The following is a 25,013-nucleotide window of genomic DNA, read 5'->3' as shown; positions in this document are numbered from 1 at the left end:
TCTCGCTTTATTGGCCGAGGGAGCCAGCGTCCAGCTTCCAGGTCATGTGGCCAGCATGACTAAACCGCTTCTGGTGAACCAGAGCAGCGCACGGAAACGCCGTTTACCTTCCCGCCAGAGCGATACCTATTTATCTACTTGCACTTTGATGTGCTTTCGAATTGCTAGGTTGGCAGGAGCAGGGACCGAGCAACAGGAGCTCACCCCGTCATGGGGAATCGAACCGCCGACCTTCCAATCAGCAAGCCCTAGGCTCAGTGGTTTAGACCACAGCACCACCCACGTCCCTTGTCCTCTGGTAGTGGGTATTAAAAGAAAAGGCATGACATGACAGTGTCACCCTTTCCTTGCCCCAGAAAGTTGAGCGGGAGTAAGGAGTCAGTAGTGACTGATGCTGTATAGTGTGGTCTCGTTTATGGCATGGCATAGCATGCACACCAACCCATTTGTTTGTTTTCTAAATCGGGAATTCTTCATGTTCATCCTCAAATTGCTACCCTCAATCAAGATTGATTCTAGATCCTGAGATCCCCAGTGGTGCACATTCAATGCACATTTGAAAAGCCTCCCCTTGATTAGGCTAACCATGTTTCCCTCTCCTTGCACCTGCGCCAAGTGAATGAAGAAGGAAGTGGTGATTGCGATAATTGGCATGCACCCATCTTCAGCATCATTGGACCACTGTGGAGATGCAGAGACACCCCCAATTGCCAGGACCACCTACATCTGTTTTCTAATGGGCACACCATGGCGTGAAGCAGAATCAATCTGCGATGAGCTTTTATTTTTGTAACAAATCGGGTCCCCCCTTAAAGAGGGCACATATTGCAGTGAGACCTGGAAAACCGACACCCTGTGTGCTGGGTGGGTACAATTGGTCAGCCACAGCACCCGATTGGTAGGTTCCTCGAAGCTGGGTGCAATCTGGCCAATGGGATGCAGGCCAAATGGTTCGAGGGACCTATTTATACCCATGCACATGACCCAGTGCTTCCTCCTTCGGCGTGTGCATTCAAAACACCCGCACACCTCTCCCTACCTTTAGGGCTTGTTGCGCTTGACCTTGCTATGCCGTCGTCTGTCATCTGTCGTTGAGACAGGAGCATGGCAGGAATTTTCCCCACTTGGCTGATTGGCTGTTGCTATTTGGGTTTCATCTGCCACGTAGCAAATCGTCACAACTTGTAAGGTTGTGGATAGGCTCTGGTTCAGCTGATAGGGATGGGAGAACACTCTCGCCATCCCTATGTGAAGGGTATTCCGTTAAAGGAATCCAGGGACTCGATGGTTTGGTCTACCCCTGAGAGGGGGTTGTGCCTGTGCCTGAGTCCAGGGGGACATTTGGGTGGTGGAGATAGCCTGTTCCTGGCTTTCTGCTTATCCAGGTGTTCACCCTTGGCTGACCTATGCTGGAACCCTGGGTCAGTGCTACCTGCATGTCAGAGAGCTAGTCAAACCAGAGCCTATGCAACCAGTCACTTTCTGTAATCAATAACGTTGTGGCCTAAATTCTGCCAAAAACCAAACCAAAAATTTGAGTCAAGTGTGAATTTATTTAGGGGGGAGGTTTCTGAGGAGATTTCACCCCTCCCATCTCCAAGAATCTGCTGATGTTCTCTGCTGATTCTCGAGAGAGGAGGGGCGGTTTCTGCCCTCTACTTATTCCGCTCCAGCCTCACATCAAAGTGTCGGAGAAAGAGAGACTGAGTGTTAGAGAGAGATCGTGTGTATAGATAAGGTTGCTGCTAAGAGCAGCTGCAGACACTCAGTGAAGTTCAGTTATTTTCGTTTAGACCTCATTTACCTCTGTATATAGTTGTGTATTATAGTTGCAGATAGAATAAAGAAGATATTCTACAGAGCTGCTCTCCTAGTCGTTTATGCTCTGCTATACTCTGCTATACTCTGCTGTGCGACGACTGTCTTCTTGTTGGAGTGAATCCGGTGCTCACAACTCTAAGCTGTGAGTCCACAGCACTTTGACCTGTTCCTTTGTAGAAGGTGGTCTCTGGAAGTGCTACCCAGCTCACCTAGCCCAGTCGGGGCTGAAGTGGATGAGTCCAGCTGGTGGCACTGGCTCAAGGGCGATGCTGACAGTTTCTGGGTCTGAACATGCAAAACCAGTTTCTCAAGAAGTACCTGTGTGTGTGTGTGTGTGTGTGTGTGTGTGTGTGTACACACATATATGCAGTACATCTAGAGCAGTGGTTCCCAACCTTTTCTTAGCCACTCCCCACCTAAGCATCTCTAAAATCCTGATGCCATGTGCCGTATAATTCTTAGCATTCTTATCATTCAATTCCTATCATTCAAAAAGGGAAGTCCTATTCACGTGGAGGAAGCTTAAAAGGCCATTAACTGTTAATAACTCTTGAATTGCCCCACCTTAAAAGTCAAATTGCCACCCTGTGGGGGGGGGGTGCCCCACGTTGGGAACCATGGATCTAGAGTGTGTGTGAACTACACAGAAAAAAACCAAGAACTCAGTCTCCATTTATTCTAGAATAAAATGTGTTTACGCAGTCACTGAAGAAGAGAAGAAACATGCATCTCCCATCCCCGGGCCCTAAAGAGACAAGAAAGTAGTGCAACCTATAATCAGTTAAGTTATCTTTCATCGTCAGTAAACAATAAATGTTTCTATTCACAAATTAATCATCTCCATCTTAATAGCACAGGTGGCTGTAAACACCTTTACTCTAATTGCTCCTGCAACTACTAACCTTTCTTTTTTCCACTCTGCCAATACTCTGTAAATTCTTCTTACCCCATTCTTCTGTAAATTCTTCTTACCCCATTCTCAACCCCCCCAAAAAAAATTCAATTTTAGATGCAACATTCAAGTACAGTGTGTCTTGAACTATTTATAAGTGCATGCAGCCTGACTTATTTCCAAATTGATGCACTTATAACAAAAATATTAAAGCACTTCAAACATTCTTTAAATTGCTCTCTACTGTGCAAAATGATTTGAAATTATTGGAGTGCTTTAAACCTTTTATGAGTGCTTTACTCTGAACCCTCTTACAGAGGTTTAGAAACTGTAAACTACAAATCATCATAAAACTACTTCAGCATCTCAGTCTCCTTAGGTAGTTTCGGTTTTCCCAACAGAGTAACAGGCCCATATAAAAAGTTAAGATTTGCTCAACAGTTCGGGTCAAGCAAAGGGATAGGTTTTATCCAAAGATCTATGAGGCAATAACATGAAGAGATGTAATATGCCCTTGGTCCTTGCACACAAATTGTCTAAAGCTTGATCTTCCAGCCATTAATCATAGGAGTGAAACCTTCTGACCGAAGCCAACAGCTTGTTGTGTTCCAAAGGAATGGCTTGTAACAAGAGGCCTAAATAAAAGGATACCTAACTTAGTAAATGCAAAACTCCCCTCTAACTTACTTCTCCAGTGTCAGATAAATGAATCTGTCAATTTTGGTTTCCTAAGGTTTTTCATTTTTCCAAACTTATGTGTACTTTGCCTCACTGAAGTTCAAGATTTTCTTTTAGTCCAAATGGGGGGAAAACTGACGTTTTGTATGCATTTCCCCCAGCGTTTGCATTTTTGCAACGTATTTCCCCTAATATACTGCAATTTTGCATGCTGTTTTTTTTAATGAATGCAGGAACGGCTAAGGGAGCTGGGCATGTTTAGCCTGGAGAAGAGGAGGTTAAGGGGTGATATGATAGCCATGTTCAAATATATAAAAGGATGTCACATAGAGGAGGGAGAAAGGTTGTTTTCTGCTGCTCCAGAGAAGTGGACACGGAGCAATGGATCCAAACTACAAGAAAGAAGATTCCACCTAAACATTAGGAAGAACTTCCTGACAGTAAGAGCTGTTTGACAGTGGAATTTGCTGCCAAGGAGTGTGGTGGAGTCTCCTACTTTGGAGGTCTTTAAGCAGAGGCTTGACAACCATATGTCAGGAGGGCTCTGATTGTGTTTCCTGCTTGGCAGGGGGTTGGACTCGATGGCCCTTGTGGTCTCTTCCAACTCTATGATTCTAGGTGTCCCACCACTTATGTGAGGGTTGAATTCCAAGCTCCAGCGCGCATAAGTGAAAATTGCGTAAGTGGGGAGAACCCTCTAATGACCCTTTCAACGCCCTCTCTGCCGCTCTCTCTCCAATCCAGACCAAAAAAAATATACTGTATCCCAAAATATCCACCACTTGAACTGAAGCTCTAGGACTGGCTGGAGGCTGGTGAATGCATGGGAAAGTGGTGTCGGCTGCTGCGGCGGTTGCTACTGCATGTATCAGCTGCTGGGCAGAGAGGCTGAGCAGCCCAAACAAAGGGCTGCGTTTCCTCCAGTCTTTTCGGGACTTCCTACACCCTCACTGATGTCCTCTTCAGACTCTGGGGATGGTCTCCTCATAAGCTACGAGGACTCTCCAGCTCTCTACCACCATTTCCTGGTTTGAATCAAATTATTATCTCTTTTCCAGCAAAGCACATATATGCAGTCGAGCATGAGCCAATGCATAGGAGCCATGACTCATTCTGCAATGAGTCGTGCAAAAGTGGAGGGATGCCTGTATATGTATTTTGGCATGCTCTTTCCCCTTACATATACATTTTGGTTAAACTCTAGGTGAATTCAAGCACACATTCCTTTTTTAAAAAAGATAAATAATTTATTTGGTTTTTCAAATTACAGTTTTACAAATCACATATCCAACCTAAAACATAAAAACAAATTTCCATAGAATCTCCAGGTCTTCCCTCCTCCCCTTTGTGGGTCCTGTTGTTATTAATTTCCTCCTGCATCTTTTACAATAATCCAAATCTTCAACATCTCCATTATATCCAAAATCCGCCATTAAACTACAAGTGTTATTCCAATCCTACTACAGTGGTCTCCTGCCAACCTAGCAGTTCGAAAGCACATCAAGCGCAAGTACATAAATAGGTACCAATCTGGTGGGAAGGTAAACGACATTTCCATGCTCTGCTTTGGTTCGCCAGAAGCGGCTTAGTTATGCTGGCCACATGATCCAGAAGCTGTACGCCAAGCTCCCTCAGCCAATAAAGTGAGATGAGCGCCGCAACCCCAGAGTCATCCACGACTGGACCTAACGGTCAGGTGTCCCTTTATCTTTACTACGGTTTAAGAACAGTCCTGTTTATGAACGATTCGGTTTACAAACTCCACAAAACCGGAAGTAGTGTTCCAGTTTGTGAACTTTACCTCAGTCTAAGAACGGAATCTGAACGGTGGAAGGTGGGAGGCCTCATTAGGGAAAGTGCATCTCAGTTTAAGAATGGTTTCGGTTTAAGAATGGACTTCAGGAATGGATTAAGTTCGTAAACCAATGTACCACTGTACAGTCAAATCTTGGTTGTCAAACATAATCCATTCTGGAAGACTGTTTGACTTCCGAAACATTCGACAACCGAAAACCGAAAGCGGAAGCCTCAACACAATGGGAAAAGTCAAAATAGAAGCCGTGTAGCATATTCGGCTTCTGAAAAGAGTCAAAAAACAGGAGCAGTAACAAAAACCAGACACATTCCAGCAAGGTGAGACCACAGGGATAGTTTCCAGAACCATATAGAGGCAGGCACCCCCAAACTCGGCCCTCCAGATGTTTTGGGACTACAATTTCCATCAACCCTGGCCACTGGTCCTGTTAGCTAGGGATGATGGGAGTTGCAGTCCCAAAACATCTGGAGGGCCGAATTCGGGGATGCCTGATACAGAGAGTCCTGGAGGGCTTCATCCGGCACCCAAGCTTGAGGTTCTCTACTCTGGATGCAGATCAACACACCTACCTGTATTTTGGGACTATCCACAGGGCCATAGGTATGGAGGCTGTCATGATGCCATCCTTCCCTTCAAACTGTACCACTTTACAGTTGGAATAGCGTTTCCACTTTGCATCCCAGATATGTACCTTTAAACCCTGTGATGCAGCGGATGGCAAGGCTGCTGTATCACCTCTACACCAACTCGTGTTGGCTGTTCAGGTTCCCTGTCCTGTCAAAGGTTTTGTTTGTTTTCATTTAGTCGCTTTCTGAGTTTGAATGTAGCTTCTCTGCTTTCTCTCTGAAGACCAATAAACCATATAAAGTGAAAAGCGAGACCTGCCTCAACCAATTTTTTGTTATCTTCTCCCCACCCCCCTTCTTCAAAGGACATCTTCTGGAATTCTATATACAATACTGCAGCTACATTACTGAAAGCATCCTGCATGGTCCCACGAAATAAGATTTAGTATCATAAACCATCCTGGGGCAGCTCAAGGATATAGAAGAGAAGAGCAACGGGAAGCAATCTCGCACTAATCAGCTTGGAAGGCCAATGAGGCCCCATAGGTTTCTGCAATAAACTTCCCAAAGGATTTTCATACAATGGAAATCAAAAGGGCATATTAGTCACGCAGCTGGAGAGAGTCACAACCGAGGGAAAACATCTTGCTCTTAACATTTCAGCTGCTTTCTTCTTCAGATAAAATAGCCATCAGTGTGAGCCTAACAAAGGCTACAGCTCCCTGACACTCTGAAGGAAACTCATCCTTTATTTAAAAGGATGTGATCCTTAAGGTTTCTTTCACCTCCCGCATCTTGTTGTAATCAGGACATAAATGGTGCTCACAGACCCCTCCACATATTCTCTCAGAAGTGTGAAAGACAATGTGGTAGTTGCCTCCTCTGTGTTGCTCTATGAATGTCGTATGCAGAAGAACACACAACCTGGAAACTACAACTATTCCAGAATGCGACAGCTAGACTGGTGACTGGGAGTGGCCACCGAGACCACATAATCTTGAAAGACCTACACTGGCTCCCTGTACGTTTCCAAGCACAATTCAACTTGTTGGTGCTGACCTTTAAAGCCCTAAACGGCCTCGGCCCAGTATACCTGAAGGAGCGTCTCCACCCCCATCGTTCCGCCTGGACATTGGGGTCCAGTGCCGAGGGCCTTCTGGAGATTCCCTCACTGTGAGAAGCCAAGTTACAGACAACCAGGCAGAGGGCCTTCTTGGTAGTGGTGCCTGTGGAATGCCCTCCCACCAGATGTCAAGGAAATAAACAACCACCAGACTTTTAAAAGACATCTGAAGGCAGCCCTGTTTAGGGAAGCTTTTAATGTTTAATAGATTATTGTATTTTAATATTCTGTTGCAAGCCACCCAGAGTGCCTGGGGAAAGCCAGCCAGATGGGCGGAGTATAAATAAATAAATGATGATGATGATGATAGTCTGGCCCCTTCTACAAAGTGAGCCGACTAGTTACTATGTCTGTCTCCTCCAAGGAAGCTGCAGGGGGTGGGAACATGAGAACGGCCATTTTCAGTGGTAGCTCCCTGTTTGTGCAATGCTCTCCTCAGGGCTGGCACCAACATTGTCTTTATTTTAGGTGCCAGGCAATAATGCTTCCATCCACCCAAGCTTTGGGCCCTCGAGGACTGCCTCTTTCCATATGAACCTACCTGGACCCTGAGATCACCTTCTGAGGCCCTTCTTCGTGTGCCTCCTCCACGAGAGGTCCAGAGGGTGGCAACATGAGAACAGGCCTTTTCTGCAGTGGCTCACCGTCTGTGGAATGCTCTCCCCAGGGAAGTTCGCCTGGTGCCTTCATTATACACCTAGAATCATAGAATCATAGAGTTGGAAGAGACCACAAGGGCCATCGAGTCCAACCCCCTGCCAAGCAGGAAACACCATCAGAGCACTCCTGACATATGGTTGTCAAGCCTCTGCTTAAAGACCTCCAAAGTAGGAGACTCCACCACACTCCTTGGCAGCAAATTCCACTGTCGAACAGCTCTTACTGTCAGGAAGTTCTTCCTAATGTTTAGGTGGAATCTTCTTTCTTGTAGTTTGGATCCATTGCTCCGTGTCCGCTTCTCTGGAGCAGCAGAAAACAACGTTTCTCCCTCCTCTAGGCACCAAGCAAAAAGGTTCCTTTTTAGCCAGGCCTTTGGCTGATCTTATTCACATCCAACACCTTTTTAGAATATGGCTTTTGGGGGGGGGAGTATTGGGTTATTGAACATGACATGTATAGCATTGAAAATGACATGTATATCTATGTACAGTTGGAGGTATGCAAAAAACATGTATTACCTTGGGATACACAGTATACTGGGGAACATTTTTCTTTCATTTTCTTTTGCATGAGATTTTTCAGCTGTTCTTATATGTTCTTTCAATGCTGATTTCAAATCTGAAATCGATTTTTGTGTACATGCTATAGTTATCTTTCCATTTCCAACTTTTGCCGATATGTCATATTTACACTGGGGATAAGTGGACACTGACAGGTTGATCTACCCTAACCACATGGTAATTATTGTTTTGCAAACTTAGTTTTTCTTTATTTTTACACTTTTCTAACCTAAATATTTGTATTTTTCAGATCGGACCATGGCTTCTTCAAGTAGACAAAAATGTGTAAACAAGCCTGATGCCTTTTGTTATGCTATTTTTGTCTGGTCACTACGAAGGGTATCGGCAAGAAAAAACAATATGCTGTTGCCTATCCCAGTATTCCTTCAGCAATTAGACCTATCCCACACTCTGAGGAACTCCCAATTCCAGTTTTTAAGGGGTTTGTCTCTTCCGAAGATGAAGGAAGTGAACATGGTGAGGAGCATAACTGGATCATCTGTGTGGATCTCAGAATGGTCAACTTCTTGCTTGGACAACAGAAAGGCTTTACCAAGTACCTGAATAACAATTGTAGATACCACTGGGAAACAAAAATAGCAGTCACTTGTGTGATCCTTGGGTTTTTGCCAAACCATGGGAACCCCAAAAGGCATACTCTCCCATTTTCCTTTTGTCCAGTCTCTAAGCATTTTCTCACAATTGTGACAAACAATATGCAGAGCCCATTTCTTGTCACCCAGGGGAATTTCAAAAATAGCTTTTATAGGCACACTGTTATATTGCGTATTTGACGAGGAAGTGCATAGCAGCCACATACATAACAAAATACAAATATTTAGGTTACAAAACTATAAAGATAAAGAAATACTAAGTTTGCAAAACTTATAACTATAGCATGTAGACAAAAATAAATTTCAGATTTGACATCAGCATTGAAAGAACATACAAGAACAGCTGAAAAATCTCATGTAACAGAAAATGGGGAAAAAAATGTTCCCCAGTGTTGTCTATTCATCTTTGCATAATTGCTGTGATCCTAATCCGTGTTTACTCAGCTCACATTCCACCAATGCAAAATGACCTTATTTAATTCCAAGTGAGTATGCCTAGATTTGTCCTTCCTCTTTCCTATCTTATTTTCTGATTCATAAAAATGTCCCCAAATTTTTGTGTGAAACATCATCCTATTTTAATCTTTCCATCTGTGACAGTTGCGTGTTTTTACAACTCACTCAAGATGGCAGAATGAGTAAGCACCTTTTGATGTTGGGTTTATCTTTGCTGAGCCTGCACTCGGAATACATTGACATTTCATTGAAGATATTCTCCCACTTGAAAAACATCATTGTTCGACTGTGATCAGACTCGATCTTTTGTTCACTCAACCTTGACCTTAATAAAACTCAAAAATCAATGACATGCATGAGTTTGACTTGGTGTGATTTCATAATTATTTAGCTTTTATGCCAGTAAAGGAGATGGATTGATTGATAATTATTTAGTTATGTATTTCTTTGCAAAGCACCTCAGATTCTCACCCTACTAACCTGAAAAAACAACCACAGCTAAGAAAGAGTCACTTCCTTATGAACAATTCATTCATTCCTTTCAGTATTGAACCTGCAGTTGTTAGTTGTTATGGATTACTTAAGAACACATGATTTTTTATAATTCAAAAGTATAATCAATCAATCAATCAATCAATCAATTAAGTTAATATACCTGGTTTAGTACATGCATATGTTTTACCACTTTTGTGTCCAGATCATAGCTGGCAACTTTTCCCTTTTTTAAAGGGAAATCTTATTCGGAATAAGGGAATTTCCTTTATAAAAAAAGGTAAACGTTGACAGCTATGGTCCAGATTTTAACTTTTTGTAATATGGCAACCCTATGTATATGAGTGGGGAACAATGAGGTTGCTTGCTGGTCTGGGGTTTGTTTGCTTGCCATTGTTCTTTTTTTTTGGGGGGGGGGGAGTTATATGGTGTATTTTTGTTTTATCCTTTTAAAAAAATTTCTTGAACATTTCTCAAGAGGTATTCCACAAGTCGGAGCATAATTGTTTCCATCCCAATGTTAACGCTCAGCTTTACAAAACAGAATCCCTAAGTGGAAAATAGCTTCAAGTAATTGCTTGCCTGCTCATTTCCTTGAGGAGAATGTTATGATGGCTTAATAGAGTTCCAATTGAGAGCCTGCCTTTATGGAAATCCATAAGGTGAACAGCAGTTTTTCCCCCCAGAATGAGTCACAGTGCTCTGCCTTTGTGTAAAACTAGCAAATGAGGGTAAATGATTGTCTGCAAATTTGTGTCTTGTAAGATGCATTTCGCAGTGACAGCATTCTCAGAATTAACCAAAGGTAAAAGACCACAGGGGCACAATAAACTCTCTCTCTCTCCCCTCCTCTTTGTAGCTCATTTTGATTTGATTTTATTTTTAAACCAGACTGTGTGGACTGTCTGCATTTACACACAACATGAGTCAACAGTGTGATGCAGAAGCAAAAAAACCCCTAACTCTATTCTAGGTTGCATCAACAGAAGTCTACTGTCCAGATCAAGGGAAGTAATTGTACCAGTCTATTCTGCCTTGCTCAGACCACACTGTGCCCAATTCTGGGCATCACAATTTGAGAAGGATGTTGACAAGCTGGAATATATACAGAGAAGGGCAACCAAGATGATCAAGGGTCTGGAAACTAAGCCTTACAAGGAACGCTTGAAGGAGCTGGATATGTTTAGCCTGGAGTAGAGGAGACTGAGAGGAGAGATGATTGTTGTTGTTTAGTCGTTTAGTCGTGTCCGACTCTGTGACCCCATGGACCAGAGCACACCAGGCACTTCTGTCTTCCACTGCTGTAATGTGTATGGGTTGCTCGTGCACAAGTTGCCGCCTCTCCAGGCTTTGTTGCCTTGCTAAACCTTTCAGTCTGGGCAGCCCTTCACTTCGTGGCTGCCTCAGTCGCTAGCAGAATCCGTCAGTGGGCATTTCTTAAATCTTTTCCAACATAAAAGTTGTTTGACACCCAGTCTCCTCCTACTCTCTCTGCGTGGAAGTCTTCTGTGCAGGGTGGGCGTGGGTAGCGGAGGACCCGTGCTCTCCCCGCTGGTGTCCGGTGAAGAGTCCTGGAGCCCTCTCGCCGATTCCCCCATCAGCCCCTCTATATCCCTGGAGTTGCGCTGATTTGCTTCCCCATCTGCGGAGCTGCCTCTCTCCCTGCTGGGCCCTTCCTTCTCCAGCATCATTTGAGAGCCTTCCCTCCGCCTCTAGCTCCGATGTCAGTTCCCTGACAACTGCCTTCCACAGTTTAGTCAAACTCATGCTGGTAGCTTCAAGAACACTATCCATCCATCTTGTCCTCTGTCGTCCCCTTCTCCTTGTTCATCTTTCCCAACATCAGGGTCTTTTCCAGGGAGTCTTCTCTTCTCATGAGGTGGCCAAAGTATTGGAGTCTCAGCTTCAGGATCTGTCCTTCTAGTGAGCACTCAGGGCTAATTTCCTTCAGAATGGATAGGTTTGATCTTCTTGCAGTCCATGGGACTCTCAAGAGTCTCCTCCAGCACCATAATTCAAAAGCATCAATTCTTCGGCGATCAGCCTTCTTTATGGTCCAGCTCTCACTTCCATACATCACTACTGGGAAAACCATAGCTTTAACTATACGGATCTTTGTTGGCAAGGTGATGTCTCTGCTTTTTAAGATGCTGTCTAAGTTTGTCATTGCTTTTCTCCCAAGAAGCAGGCCTCTTTTAATTTCGTGACTGCTGTCACCATCTGCAGTGATCATGGAGCCCAAGAAAGTAAAGTCTCTCACTGCCTCCATTTCTTCCCCTTCTATTTGCCAGGACGTCATGGGACCAGTGGCCATGATCTTCGTTTTTTTGATGTTGAGCTTCATCTTCAAATATCTTAATGGAAGAGAGAGCATGCTTGTTTTCTCCTGCTCTTGAAGGTAGGACTCGAGGCAATGGCTTCAAGTTACAAGAAAGGAGATTCTGACTAAATATTCAGAAAAGCTTTCTCACAGTAAGAGCTGTTCGGCAGGGGAACAGATTCCCATGAGAGGTTCTCCTTCCTTGGAGGTTTTTAAGCAGAGGGGGGATGGCCATCTGTCATGGATGCAGTAGCTAAGATTCCTAAATTACAAGGGTTGGACTAGATGTCCCTTGGGTCCCTTCCAACTCTAAGATTTTATGATTCCATAACAGTTATTCACATGCAATGTTCAATGAGTGCACAGTCTGTGTAGTCTGTGTATGCAATAGTTTAGCTGTACATGTTGAATTCCATGAGCGTAGAGTCATGTACACATTTGCTACCCATGAAAGAACATGGCTTCATTGAAACAATTCCCTTTTACTGGCAACAAGGTATAGGATGCTGAGTGTGTTATACTTCTTGAAGCTGTTTCCTAAAAAGGTTTACGTTTGACAGAAATAATTGTGGCAGAAAGTGGAAGGTAGCTTTTTTCATACAATTTTTCTTGCTCAGTGTCTTGATTTTTTCAAAACTAAAGCGCCAGCATTTTAAACCAAAACCCTGGCTTCGGTAACTATAAGAATCACAGCTATTAAAATATTGCAAATAAATAATTCTCAGAGAAAGTGTGTCTTTCTGTGCTGTAAGCATAATCACATACATATCTACAGTAAGAAGTAAGTCCTATTGTGTGCCGTGAGACTTTCTCTAGCCCTAGGTAAGTCTATATAATTGCAAACCTAAATTTATTAAACGTTTATATGTTAAATAAATGTTTTTACAGGAGGGTTGGAAAATGCTTAGCTAACGCCATTCTAAAATAGAAGTCAGCGATCTATAAATAAAAGAAAGTGGATATTAATTGTCTTTCCAAACAAAAGGGAGGTTATGGAGTACAGTGGTACCTCGGGTTACATACGCTTTCAGGTTACATATGCTTCAGGTTACAGACTCCGCTAACCCAGAAATAGTGCTTCAGGTTAAGAACGTTGCTTCAGGATGAGAACAGAAATCGTGCTCCAGCGGCGCAGCAGCAGCAGGAGGCCCCATTAGCTAAAGTGGTGCTTCAGGTTAAGAACAGTTTCAGGTTAAGTACGGACCTCCAAACGAATTAAGTGCTTAACCTGAGGTACCACTGTACAATCTTATGTGTATTTACTCAGCTGCAAGTCTCAATGTGTTCAATGGAATCTCCTGTCAAATGTGTGGAGGCTGCTGTCCCAGGGGGTAAGCTCCACTGAATTCAATGAGACCTACTTCTGTGTAGACCTACGAAGGTTTGGTCTGCATGTAACTGGACTATAAATATTACCCAAGCCTGTTCTTAGGAAAAAATTAAAAAGAACTTTTCTGTAGCTTAATAATAATAATAATAGTAATACAGTGGTACCTCCGGTTGCGAACGGGATCAGTTCCGGAGCTCTGTCTGCATCCCAAGGAATTTGCAACTAGAGGTGCTGCTTCTGCGCATGTGCGCGGTGCAGTTTAGCAATTCGGCACATGTGCGCACAGCAAACCCCGGAAAAATACTTCCGGGTTTGCCGTGTACATATCCCAAAGGATACGTAACCGGAGGTGAACGCAACTAGAGGTACCACTGTAATAATAATAATAATAATAATAATAATAATAATAATTTACTATTTATACCCCGTCCACCTGGCTGGGTTTCCCCAGCCACTCTGGGCAGCTTACAGTACATAAAAAAGTAAAACATTAGACATTAAAATTTCCTATGGGCTTGCTTCGCAAGACGATAATGTCTTGCGAGTTCCTGCTGGTTTTTTTTTCCTTTCCCCCCTTTTTCTAAGCTGCTAAGCCGCTTATCAGCTGATCTGATCAGCAGATAAGCCGCTAAAAGCCGCTAAAAGCCGCTAATAGCGCTAATCCGCTAATCCGTCAATGGGCTTGCTTCGCAAGATGAAAAAACCGCTAGACGAAGAGAATCACAGAACGGATTCTTTCCGTCTTGCGAGGCACCACTGTAGTTGTTTATTTCCCTGACATCTGATGGGAGGGTGTTCCACAGGGTGGTCTGTCTCAAGTGGATTCCCTACCCCTTAGGTGTATCGTTTGTCAGGCCCTGGGTCAACACCTGGCATTTTCATGCAGATTGCAGGGCCCAGTGTCGTGCCAGGGCCCATCAGTACTGATACCTACCTTAGAGTCCACTGTGGGGAAGCTAATTCTTTTGTCTCCCCCAGTGTCACTTTGTGACAGTCCTCTTCCAACATGGTATCCCCCCCCCCGATGTTGCCGCTCTATGATTCACATCAGAACCAGTCAGCATTGTCAATGGTCAGGGATTGTGGGAGTTGTAATCTATTGCATCTGAAGGGCACCAGCTTGGGGAAGATAGCTCTGGGGCATTGTGGGAGAATTTAAATGGTGGCTCAAAGCCAACCACTGCTGCCACTATATTAGCCCAGGACCAGGGTATAACTGCAGTAGGAGGGGACTTTGCTGAGTTCTCCTTTAAAGTGGAGCTGACACTAGCAATACTCACCTGTGCTCTACCAGTCAAGGCAGGAATAATAATAATAATAATAATAATAATAATAATAATAATAATAATAATTTATTATTTATACCTCACCCACCCATCTGGCTGCGTTTCCCCAGCCACTCTGGGCAGCTTCCAACAAAATATTAAAATACAATGGTCCATTAAACATTAAAAGCTTCCCTAAACAGGGCTGCCTTCAGATGTCTTCTAAAATTAGGATAGTTGTTTATTTCCTTGACAGCTGATGGGAGGGCATTCCATAGGGAAGGCGCCACTACCAAGAAGGCTCTCTGCCTGGTTCCCTGTAACTTCACTTCTCGCAGTGAGGGAACCACCAGAAGGCCCTTGGAGCTGGACTTCAGTGTGCAGGTTGAACGATGGGGGTGGAGACGCTCCTTCAGGAACCACATGTCACAATTGTGCTAAATGAAGGTTAGGCTTGCAACTAAATGAGTGATCGGAGCCTCTGACTCTCCAGATATCGCCAGACTACAATTCCCATCACTGACTATACCAAATGGAGCCAGTGGAAGCTGGAGTGCAACAACATCTGGAGGGCCATAGCTTTCCAGTTCCTGAAAAAAATGGTGGGAAATGATGATAGTGCTGTAGCTGGTTGCATTTGCAGAGTGCACCATGTGGCTCCAGTTACATCAACAGACACATCCACTCATTTGAGTGCTGCCCAGATGAGCATTGCAGGAGAGACATGCATGGATGTTTGTATCACATACGCACACACAGATCCTCCTTGCTTGAAACTGGTCAAATTTGTGTGTAATGAAGCCTTGATAAGTTAACACAGGGCTCTTCCTTATGTTCTGAAAGTACAGCAGCTATTTTGCCTCTTCTCTACTACGAACAATATTCTTGTGACAGGCTGAAATATACCTTGCAATGAACCCTGTGCAGAATACTTGATTTTCTTTAGCCTCACTCTGGGAGTCTTTCCAGATTTTCAATTATTCTATCTTGGACCTTGGAGGATTAGAGTGAATAGAGAAGAACACATAAGAATAGTGGACTTCTGTGAGAGAGCAACATTCATACGAGCACACACTGCTGGCTGGTTACCAGCAAATATATAATTAATAATACACCTGCTTTTGGATATAAATAGCTACGTGTATACGGACAAGGACACTAATCTGTATGCAGTACAATTCGCATGCCAGTTGGCTTAGTTGCAGATGAACGTGATGGATAGCCATTAGATGGGGGGAAATCTATCAAAGCTGCTGGGTTTTTGTTTTAATCCTTTATGTTTACTTAGCAGTAAATGGCACTGTCTAAAGAAAATGGTGACTCCCATCACAAAGCCATAATAACATCAACATGTTGAAGAGATTTTGTCCCCATCCTAAAGTCTATTTCTTCCAAGAAGTGTATGCAAGTTTGTTTTCCCCAGCAACCAAATCCATTTTAAGCTTCAAAGGTGTATGATTTAAATCCCTAGGGAGCAGAAAAGACTAGTTATGCATGTGACCACAGCTGTGCAGATGTTATTGGCCCAGTGATGGAAAGAAGATAAAGCCCCTACCAGAGAAGAATGGCAGATCAAGTTGATGGATTATGCCGAAATGGCTAAAATGACCGGAAGAGTCAGAAATCGGGAAGTTCAAAATTTTAATAATATAATAATCAAAATTTATTATTTATACCCCACCCATCTGGCTGGGTTTCCCCAGCCACTCTGGGTGGCTCCCAACCAGATATTAAAAACACAATACAGCATTAAACATTAAAAACTTCCCTAAACAGGGCTGCCTTCAGAAGTAAGATAGTTGCTTATTGCCTTGCCATCTGATGGGAGGGCATTCCACAGGGCGGGCACCACTACCAAGAAGGCCCTCAGCCTGGTGCCCTGTAACCTCACTTCTCGCAGTGAGGGAACCCCCAGAAGGCCCTCAATGCTGGACCTCAGTGTCCGGGCTGAATGATGGGGGTGGAGATGCTCCTTCAGGTATACAGGACCAGGGGAATGGGGAAAATTTATAACCTATCTTCAAAACCATTATAAGCAGTTAAAATCATTAGTAGGACTGGAATATCACTTGTAGCTTAATGCTGAATTTTGGATACAATGGAGATGCAAAAGATTTGGATTATCATAAAAAATGCAGGAGGAAATGATTAAAAATAGGAGTCCAAGGGATTCCTTGGAATCTTGTTTTTATGTTGTATGTTTGATATGTGACCGTAAAATTTTAATCTGAAAAACCAAATAAATAAATTTATATAAAAAAGAGGAATTCCCAACCCCATTTTCCTGAGAGTAAGCCCAACTGAGATCAATGGGACTTACTTCTCAATAGCCATGGTTAGGATCAAAACTGTAGGGAAGCCCAGCTACTAATGTGAGCTCATGTTTGTAAGGAAAATCTCTGAAGCTCATAGAAATGGAGGGATACCAAGGTCAAGACAAATGATGGGGGAGAAATTCTATTCAGCTCCAGGGTAAAGCTTAATTTATCTGCACATTCTGTAACAAAAAGTGAACTGGTACACAGCCTTCCTTCAAAATTCGCACTTACCCGAATTTTGTGATTCCATTCTCCAACAATGTGTACCAAAATTCGTATGTTGGTGAGGGGGATAAAAATAAATAAATTAGTGGAAATGACATACTGAAATGTATTACATTAAGGAAAGTTGCTTGCAAGAATGGTCAAGACTGCATACAGAATTGCAAATGAAATTTGCATCAAAATGCTGGAGAATTTTCACGGTGATTTATTGTAAATTGCTGCAGAAATGTGAACATTCCACCCCATCGTAAATTGATAATAATGCTACCTCTGAACTTTTGGCCAGCTTTAACCCAGTGATTTCTGTTATCTCTTTAAATACCCTTTGCCAGAAAAAATGTACATATTTACACCTCCATCACATGTGAACATAATTCCCTGTTTCCTGGCATCCCCTCCAACATAACACCGAATAGTCTTTGCTTATTATTACCCTAAGGAAGTTAGATTAGCTTCAACCAGAGCCAGGGCCTTTTCAACTCTGGCTCCAGCCTGGTGGAACGCTCTGCCTCATGAGACCAGGGCCCTGCAGGATCTGATTTCTTTCCGCAGGGCCTGTAAGACAGAGTTGTTCCGCCTGGCCTTTGGCTTGGAGCCAATTTGATTCCCTCCCCCTCTTTCTTTTTCCTTTCTCCTCCTGTGATGAGGCTGCATTTTAATATTTTAATGTTTCAATATTTTAATTGTTGTATTTTAATCTTGTTTTTAAGTTGTATTCATTCAACTTGTTTTTATTATTGTTAGGGTGCCCTGAGCCCGGCCTTGGCTGGGGAGGGCAGGGTATAAATAAAAATTATTATTATTATTATTATTATTATTATTATTATTATTATTATTATTAATTGGAGGGAATTTTTCTTTTCGAAGGAAGGAAGGAAGGAAGGAAGGAAGGAAGGAAGGAAGGAAGGAAGGAAGGAAAATCAGAACAGTGAGAGAGATTCAGGGGCTAAAGACAGATGCATCAATCATGTGACTAGACAGAGTAACAGGTGAGGTCACCAAGGAAGGTGTATTAAAAATAAACAAAGGTGTCTCAAAATAGGCCTTTAGAGAAGTGCCAGCTTCAGAGACAATGATTCACAATATCTGCTAGAGAAAGAAGCGTTCATCATGAAGAAGAGCTGTCTTGGGCTTAGCTCGGAGATAAAACCAAGATTTGAGGGCATGTATCTGCACAAAGTTTAAAAGGGAAGCAGGAAAAGAGATAAGATGGTATGAGGGAATAATTGAGTAAAGGGTTTTGCTTTAGCACTAAGTTTCTTCCTTTTTTAAGGGTGAAACGGAGAAAAGTTAGAAAGAAGAAGGAAAGAGGAATGCACCTGCAGCAGAAGGAGAAGGAAGTTTATAGCTCTGAGTGAATAGGGTCATGAAGATAAATTAAGTGGAAGGAGGCAGTACTGGAGACATAGGAGTGAGTGACTGGTTTGGTGGAAGGACAAATAGAAGAGAAACTAAGAAGTGTGTGTGTGCCTTTCCCATCTCTGACAGCAACATTATTGCTTCAGGTATCATGTATGACTGTGGCATAGGAGCTTAGACTGCTGAAATGCAAAAAAACATGGACTGATTTAAATCCATCTGCAAGCCACAGGTACTGCACAATAGCTAACCTGTTCAGAAAGTCGACGTATTGTCCATTTAGACAATGTAGCCAGTAGCTTGCACATTGTTATGTGAATTCATCCATGAGTTTGCTTTGTCAGGCGGAGGTCAATAAGCCAGATGAGAATTGGCAAAAAAGCAGTTTTATTCTTAATTAAGAACAGTGTGCCCTGACCTATCTGTCATGAAGGTAGACCCCAAATGCACAAATTCATAGCCTTTGTATAAACTCGTTCTATGTCATTTCGGCTGCGCATTAGTTTATGGATTAATTTTAAAGCGTTTCCTTACTTGGGAGCCCTGTTAGTTTGTTAGCTGTTTCTGAAGTCATCATCTCACAATCACATTTCCTCATTTCACAAGGCCTTCCTGCTTCCTTGACAGTTTCCCCGCCGAATTTCTCATTCTCTCAGTATTCTTTAATGCCCTTTTGCCCCAATTTTTGGCCAGTCCTGCTGAAGACAAATGCAGTAAGGAGAACTCTGCTGGAACATCCTCTGCAGTCCACTAGATTTCCAGAAGTGGCATTTGTGCCATGAGAATGATCGCATAAAAGACACAAATTATCCACCAAGGAAAAGTCACAGAAATAGAATCGAGTGCTTTCTGCATCCAGCCAGAGAGAAAGAAGGAGAAAGGAGAATAAGGGGTTATATGGTTATGCACAATGTTGGGTCACCATTTCTACAGACCTTCCTAAATGCCTTTCTGCATATCCTTCCCAGCTTTCCCAAAATGAATTTGACTTACATTTCTCATATATGTGCCCACTGCATGCAAAGGTTTCTGCTACATGGACAAAATATTGTAATGAATGAATAAGCACTTGTTTCATGCTTTGCGGTTTTCTTTTTTAAAAAAAGAATAAGTTAGTTTCAAACTTCTAAGTGGCTCTAAAAAAATGGTGCCCTCAGCGATGTGCTATGAAACCTAATTGGTTTCAGTGGGGTTGCACCGAGTGCAAGGTTGATCCAAAAAATTGCTCCTTTACATCTGGCAGGGCATTATTAGTTGTTACCTTACTCGGGTAACTTGGCCACGTAGTCAATCAATTACATTTGGGTCAGTGTCGGAGGAGAAACCTGCTATGTTCAAAGGAGGTGATTCAGGAAATCTGGAGAGACAGGCGTTCGTCTTGCTGTGAACTGAATTTCCTAGTATGCAGTAATAACACACGTAAGCAGAGTAATCAACCGTGTGCAGTTGGGAGAAATAAGGAAAAAGGGATACAGTATATGCTTTCCTGTGCCGCCCAAGTGTCGGGTGATTTCCCAGCAATGTAGAAAGCATATTATATAGCCGATGTTGACATTATTTCTTTATTAAACCTTCTCTGGTATTAATCTATCACTGCTGTCAAAAAAGTAGTGATTCAATCTTTGCTGAGCAATGCTTGGATTCTGGTTCGGAGCAGATTTGTTTGTTTGCTTAGCTGGCAGGGCCTCTCACAGCCACACTGATAAATCTAAGCCTCATTTTACACACATGAATTTGACCCCGTGTTGGAAAAATCCCAGGGAATTCTGCATTTGCAACAAATGCTATCCAGTGCATGCAAAACAGCTGGGCTTCAGTAACTTGACAAGTCAGTGGAAGAGATAGTAGATTGATTTCCTGAATTGTTGGGACATGATCCAACCCTGGTGACATTTTGCAGTCCCATTGATTTCAGTCCCACTGCTTAAGCCTATCTCCCAATGAGTCAGGGAAACTTAAAAGCAGTTTATTCTCTATTGGCTCACACTTCCAGTTTATCATTCAAGCATCTGTGTCTGGGACAGGTCTACAATTTCTGAGACCCTTACATAAGAATTTCTAGGGGGTTCCCTTAATCAGTGAAAAGAGGGAGAAGCAGACCTCATGGCTCTATGGGGTGTACTTCCAACCCAACATTCACTTAGAATATGCTGTCCTCCAGATGTTTTTGGACTGTCACTCACATCAGTTCCAGCCAGCATGGCCGGTGGTCAGAGATGATGGGAGTCACTCTCCAGCAATATCTAAAGGGCACCATGCCACCCTATGCCCTGCAAATGTATTCCACAGTCTATGCATCTGATAAATTATCACCATTAAGTAGTGATAATTGGGGGAGACATATGTCTCGGCGATATGATGTGCCTTTTAGTAATTACAGTACGTTTCTGAGCACAATTCAAAGTGTTGGTGCTGAGCTTTAAAGCCCTAAATGGCCTTGGCCCTGTTTATCTGAAGGAGCGTCTCCACCCCCATCATTCAGTCTGGATACTGAGGTCCAGCTCTGAGAGCCTTCTGGCGGTTCCCTCACTGTGAGAAGTGAAACCACAGGGAAGCAGGCAAAGGGCCTTCTCGGTAGTGGCCCCCATCCTGTGGAATGCCCTCCCATCAGATGTCAAGGAGATGAGTACCTATATAAACTTTAGAAGACATCTGAAGGCAGCCTTGTATAGGGAAGCTTTATAATGCTTAATGTTTTATTATGTTTTTATATAGGTTGGAAACTTCCCAGAGTGGTGGGCTACAAATTATTATTATTATTATTATTATTATTATTATTATTATTATTATTATTATTTACAGTTTGGGAGAGCCATTTTAGAAGTCAACTTCCCCACTGGTTGGTCCTATATCTGCAAGTGACACTAAGCCAGGCTTCCTCAAACTCGGCCCTCCAGATGTTTTGGGACTACAATTCCCATCATCCCTGACCACTGGTCCTGTTAGCTAGGGATCGTGGGAGTTGTAGTCCAAAACATCTGGAGGGCCATGTTTGCCTATGCCTGCACTAAGCCCAACCCCTAGACTCTGATTGGCCATATGGAAAATTCCATCCTTAATTTTGCCCTTAAAAGTGCCCTTCCCCATCCTGGGGAATATAGTGTCTATCACCAGCAAATTCCACAATACCTTAACAACTCCAGAGCTTTCAGTTCAGAAGGCTGCAGCCAATTGTGTGCCCTCCAGATGTTGTTAGCTGGCGCTGATGGGAGCTGGAGTTGCCTATCCCTGAGTTGCTATTTTTAACACATCAAACTTGGCACAAGATTTGGAGCATAACAACGGATTTAAGCATCCGTAGGAGACACGTGTTTACTTTCGTACGTCCCCATGCTTTTGCAACTCAGGATGTCAGAACATTTCCCCCCAACTCTAAAGCCCTTGCCGTTGGACTAGCAAGGTGCTGCTATATTAATAGAAGACGGGAAGCAATAAGTTTTATCAAAATGGAAGCAATCACATCTCTGCCCTTCTCTGCAGTTTGCTTATCTGCCTTTACCCTGGAGAGTGCTGCAGGGTTATTTTTCTGCTCCAGTTATTTAGGGAGAGTTATGTGGAAGCAGAGAGCCTGGCAGCTGGGCTTGGAAATGGTGATGGTTTGTTTTTTGCTATTCTTGAATTCTATAGGGAAGGACTCCCTGATCCTTATTTGTTAATGGAATCACCAGGGTTTTCCTTATGAGGAAGATAACCTTAAATAGCTTATGCAGGAAAAGGTGTATAAGAAAATTTGAGTGACTCCTCCATAGTGTACTTGAATGTCCTCCCCACATTGCACTGCAGCTACAAATGAGGATGTGGAATGAATGAATGAATCTTTATTTGCGTCAGCCATCGGCCATAGCAACGAAACAACAATAGGACAGACAAAGAATAGAAATAAAAAGTCAATTGTATAAAACACATTATAGGGTTTTGGATCAATAGTCAAATAGTGGAATATTATTCTGATTGCCCCAGCTAAAAACCTGGCAACCTTTGCTGTCACCTGCTCATCTTGATCTGCCAAGAGAAAGGACACTGTGGCAGTGGTTGAGTGACCTGGAATGGACAATAAAGGAGGGATGATAACCTCATTCCTCAAGTCTTTATAAAGAGTGCAAGCCAGAAGGGCATGCACCACCAATTCAGTACTGCCATTTCCACAGGGACATAAGCATTTTTTGTGTGGAATCTGTTGGAATCGTCCCTCAAGTGCAGCCGAGGGCAATTCAGTCCATCTTGCAAGAGTAAAAGCGCATCTATATTTTAGAATTGCTAGGTTATGCAGGTAGGGTTCCAGAGAGTCAAAATGGGTAGGTGGAAAATAGGCATACCATGGGCAAAATTTCCTTCTTGTGGCCAAGTCGTTCTGACGCTTGATATCATTTAGGCTCTGACAAATTAGACTGTTTGCTTGACTAGAACCCAAAGTGAGTAGCTGTTGTGGTGATAAACCACAAGAGTGAAGTTTCTGATAGACAATTTTAGTCCAGGCGCTCTTGTGACAATCTTGCAAATGAGGCTGTGGATATGATTGTTTCCTGGGTAGTAGAAACATGGGGCAACCCTTACTAGTCAGTTTCCTTTGGAGGAGAAAAAACACTGTAGATTTGTTATCCTAACCCCGGCAGGGCTGAATAGAGTTGGGGGGGGGAAGGGTACCACCATGTCCACATCCCTGCTGCAGGTGGAAGGTAGAGGGGACTGGCAGATTATTCTGTCATTCTGGAGACGGTGCAGTGATCCAGCCTACAACCAGCCCAATGGTGTCTTCTCACAACATCAGGGCCACCTCACGATCTGTTGGATTCCAACCCACCTCAGTCCTTCTCATAGACACCGGAAGGGAGCCCTGTTTCGGGAAGCTTTTAATGTTCAATGTTTTGTTGTGAAGCCGTAGGACAGAGTACAAATAATAATAATAATAATAATAATAATAATAATAATAATAATAATAATAATTATTATTATTCCCTTTTCTTTTTATACATTTTTATTAGTATACATTTTTATTAGTTTTTTAACATATTATTTCCAACAATCATATAACATAACTTCTTATCTTATACAATATTTTAGACTTCCATCAACACCTCTGATGATTTTCCGTTCTTTATGACTTATCCTGCATTTCTTAATTTCTCTATTACTCTTACTTATCATTAACTAATAATTCTCCTCATAGTCTTTCTTGCAATATTTCAAATAATCATCCTTACAAAACTTCTTGCAATCCTACTAGCGTAATCTGTTCATTACAATTACTTTTGAAATAGTTTGTATATTTACTCCAGTCTTCTAAGAATCTCTGGTTCCGCAGATTCCGAACCCTTCCCATTAATTTATCCAGTTCTGCATAGTCCATCAATTTCATCCGCCATTTTTCTTTCATTGGTAATTCTTCTTGCTTCCAATTTTGTGCCAATTATTATTCCATTTTCAGAACACCCTGTTCCAATACCTTCTGCTGGTTCCTGACAATGAGCATACCACTGTTGGCGCTTCCACCCACCCACACATCTGGCAAGTGGAAAGAACAGGTGACAGTGCCATCTTCCCACAGGTGGGAGCTGGCAGGAGACCATCAGCAGCCATCAGGAGTGATTGGATGGATATCTCTGCTCCATTCATCCCCACACCACCCTGGACAAAGGAGGGTTCGATTGCTCTGAAAAACCCTACTCTTATTTATTTGCATATATACAGATATTGCAGAGAGAGCAGTCACACAAACACTGTAAGGTCCCAGCCAGCAATAACATTTCTGTTCCCTTAGAGAACTCTGTTTTTCAAAAAGTTGTTATATTTTCAAGAGTTATCTGAGACAGCTCAGAGTGTGGTTGTCCCTGGGAGGTGATCGTTGCCCACCTGGCCTGGAGACCTCCCTTTCCCCAAGCAGACATTTTCTTGTGAAGGAGGAAACTAGCAGCAGAGAGATCAGACTTGTGATTTCCGATGCCTTTGCGGCCTTGTTCTAAGGCATGGACAATTGTATGTGCTGTCTGGAGCGTCCATTGCTCCTGAGATAGGTGGGAATTGTAGTTTCCAGTGTCTCCTGGGCCACGGGACTCTGTGTGTGTGTGTGTGTGTAGCTACAATTTCTATCCCTCCCTGAGCAAGGATGGGACATTTTAGGCTCTCAACATTACCAGATACAGTAGCCAGTTCCACCAACTCCTGCCCTCTTCATACGGATGAGAGTGGTTGGGAAAGATTGGCATGCCAATTACCAATTGAACCCAAAACTCAGAGAAGTTTGAGCCCAGCTAAAAATGGGCTGGGGAGGAAGGGGAATCCTTAAATTAAATACTACAAGACCCTGAATTCTGAACTATTCATAATATAAAGCAATAAGGTTTTGTGATCATTACACGATGAGAGGCAATCTGTGTATTTTCTCTGGAATCCTACACATGCCTGTATCGTGTCTTCTTCTTTTTAAGCTGATGTCCTTACAAGAAGATATGAATCATCTGTGACCAAAAATAATGAAACGTGGGGCTGGCAGTGCCAGAGCTCAGCCTTTGATGTGTTCA

The 25,013-nt window shown here is 42.9% G+C and overlaps 1 long non-coding RNA gene across 1 annotated transcript in view; it reads right to left on the bottom strand.

The window, feature by feature from the left end:
• Positions 1 to 8,432: 8,432 nt before the first annotated feature.
• Positions 8,433 to 25,013, bottom strand: part of LOC309525706 — a 131,305-nt gene continuing 114,724 nt past the window's right edge. Inside the window, exon 2 of the long non-coding RNA XR_014216497.1 lies at positions 8,433 to 8,676. This is a non-coding gene — a long non-coding RNA (uncharacterized lncRNA). The remainder of the gene's footprint in view (positions 8,677 to 25,013) is intronic.

This window comes from Podarcis vaucheri (genome assembly GCF_965113315.1).
Source record: "Podarcis vaucheri genome assembly, chromosome: 1".
Lineage (NCBI taxonomy): Eukaryota > Metazoa > Chordata > Lepidosauria > Squamata > Lacertidae > Podarcis > Podarcis vaucheri.
Note: the sequence above shows the minus strand (reverse complement) of the source record. Positions and strands in the feature narration are given on the sequence as shown.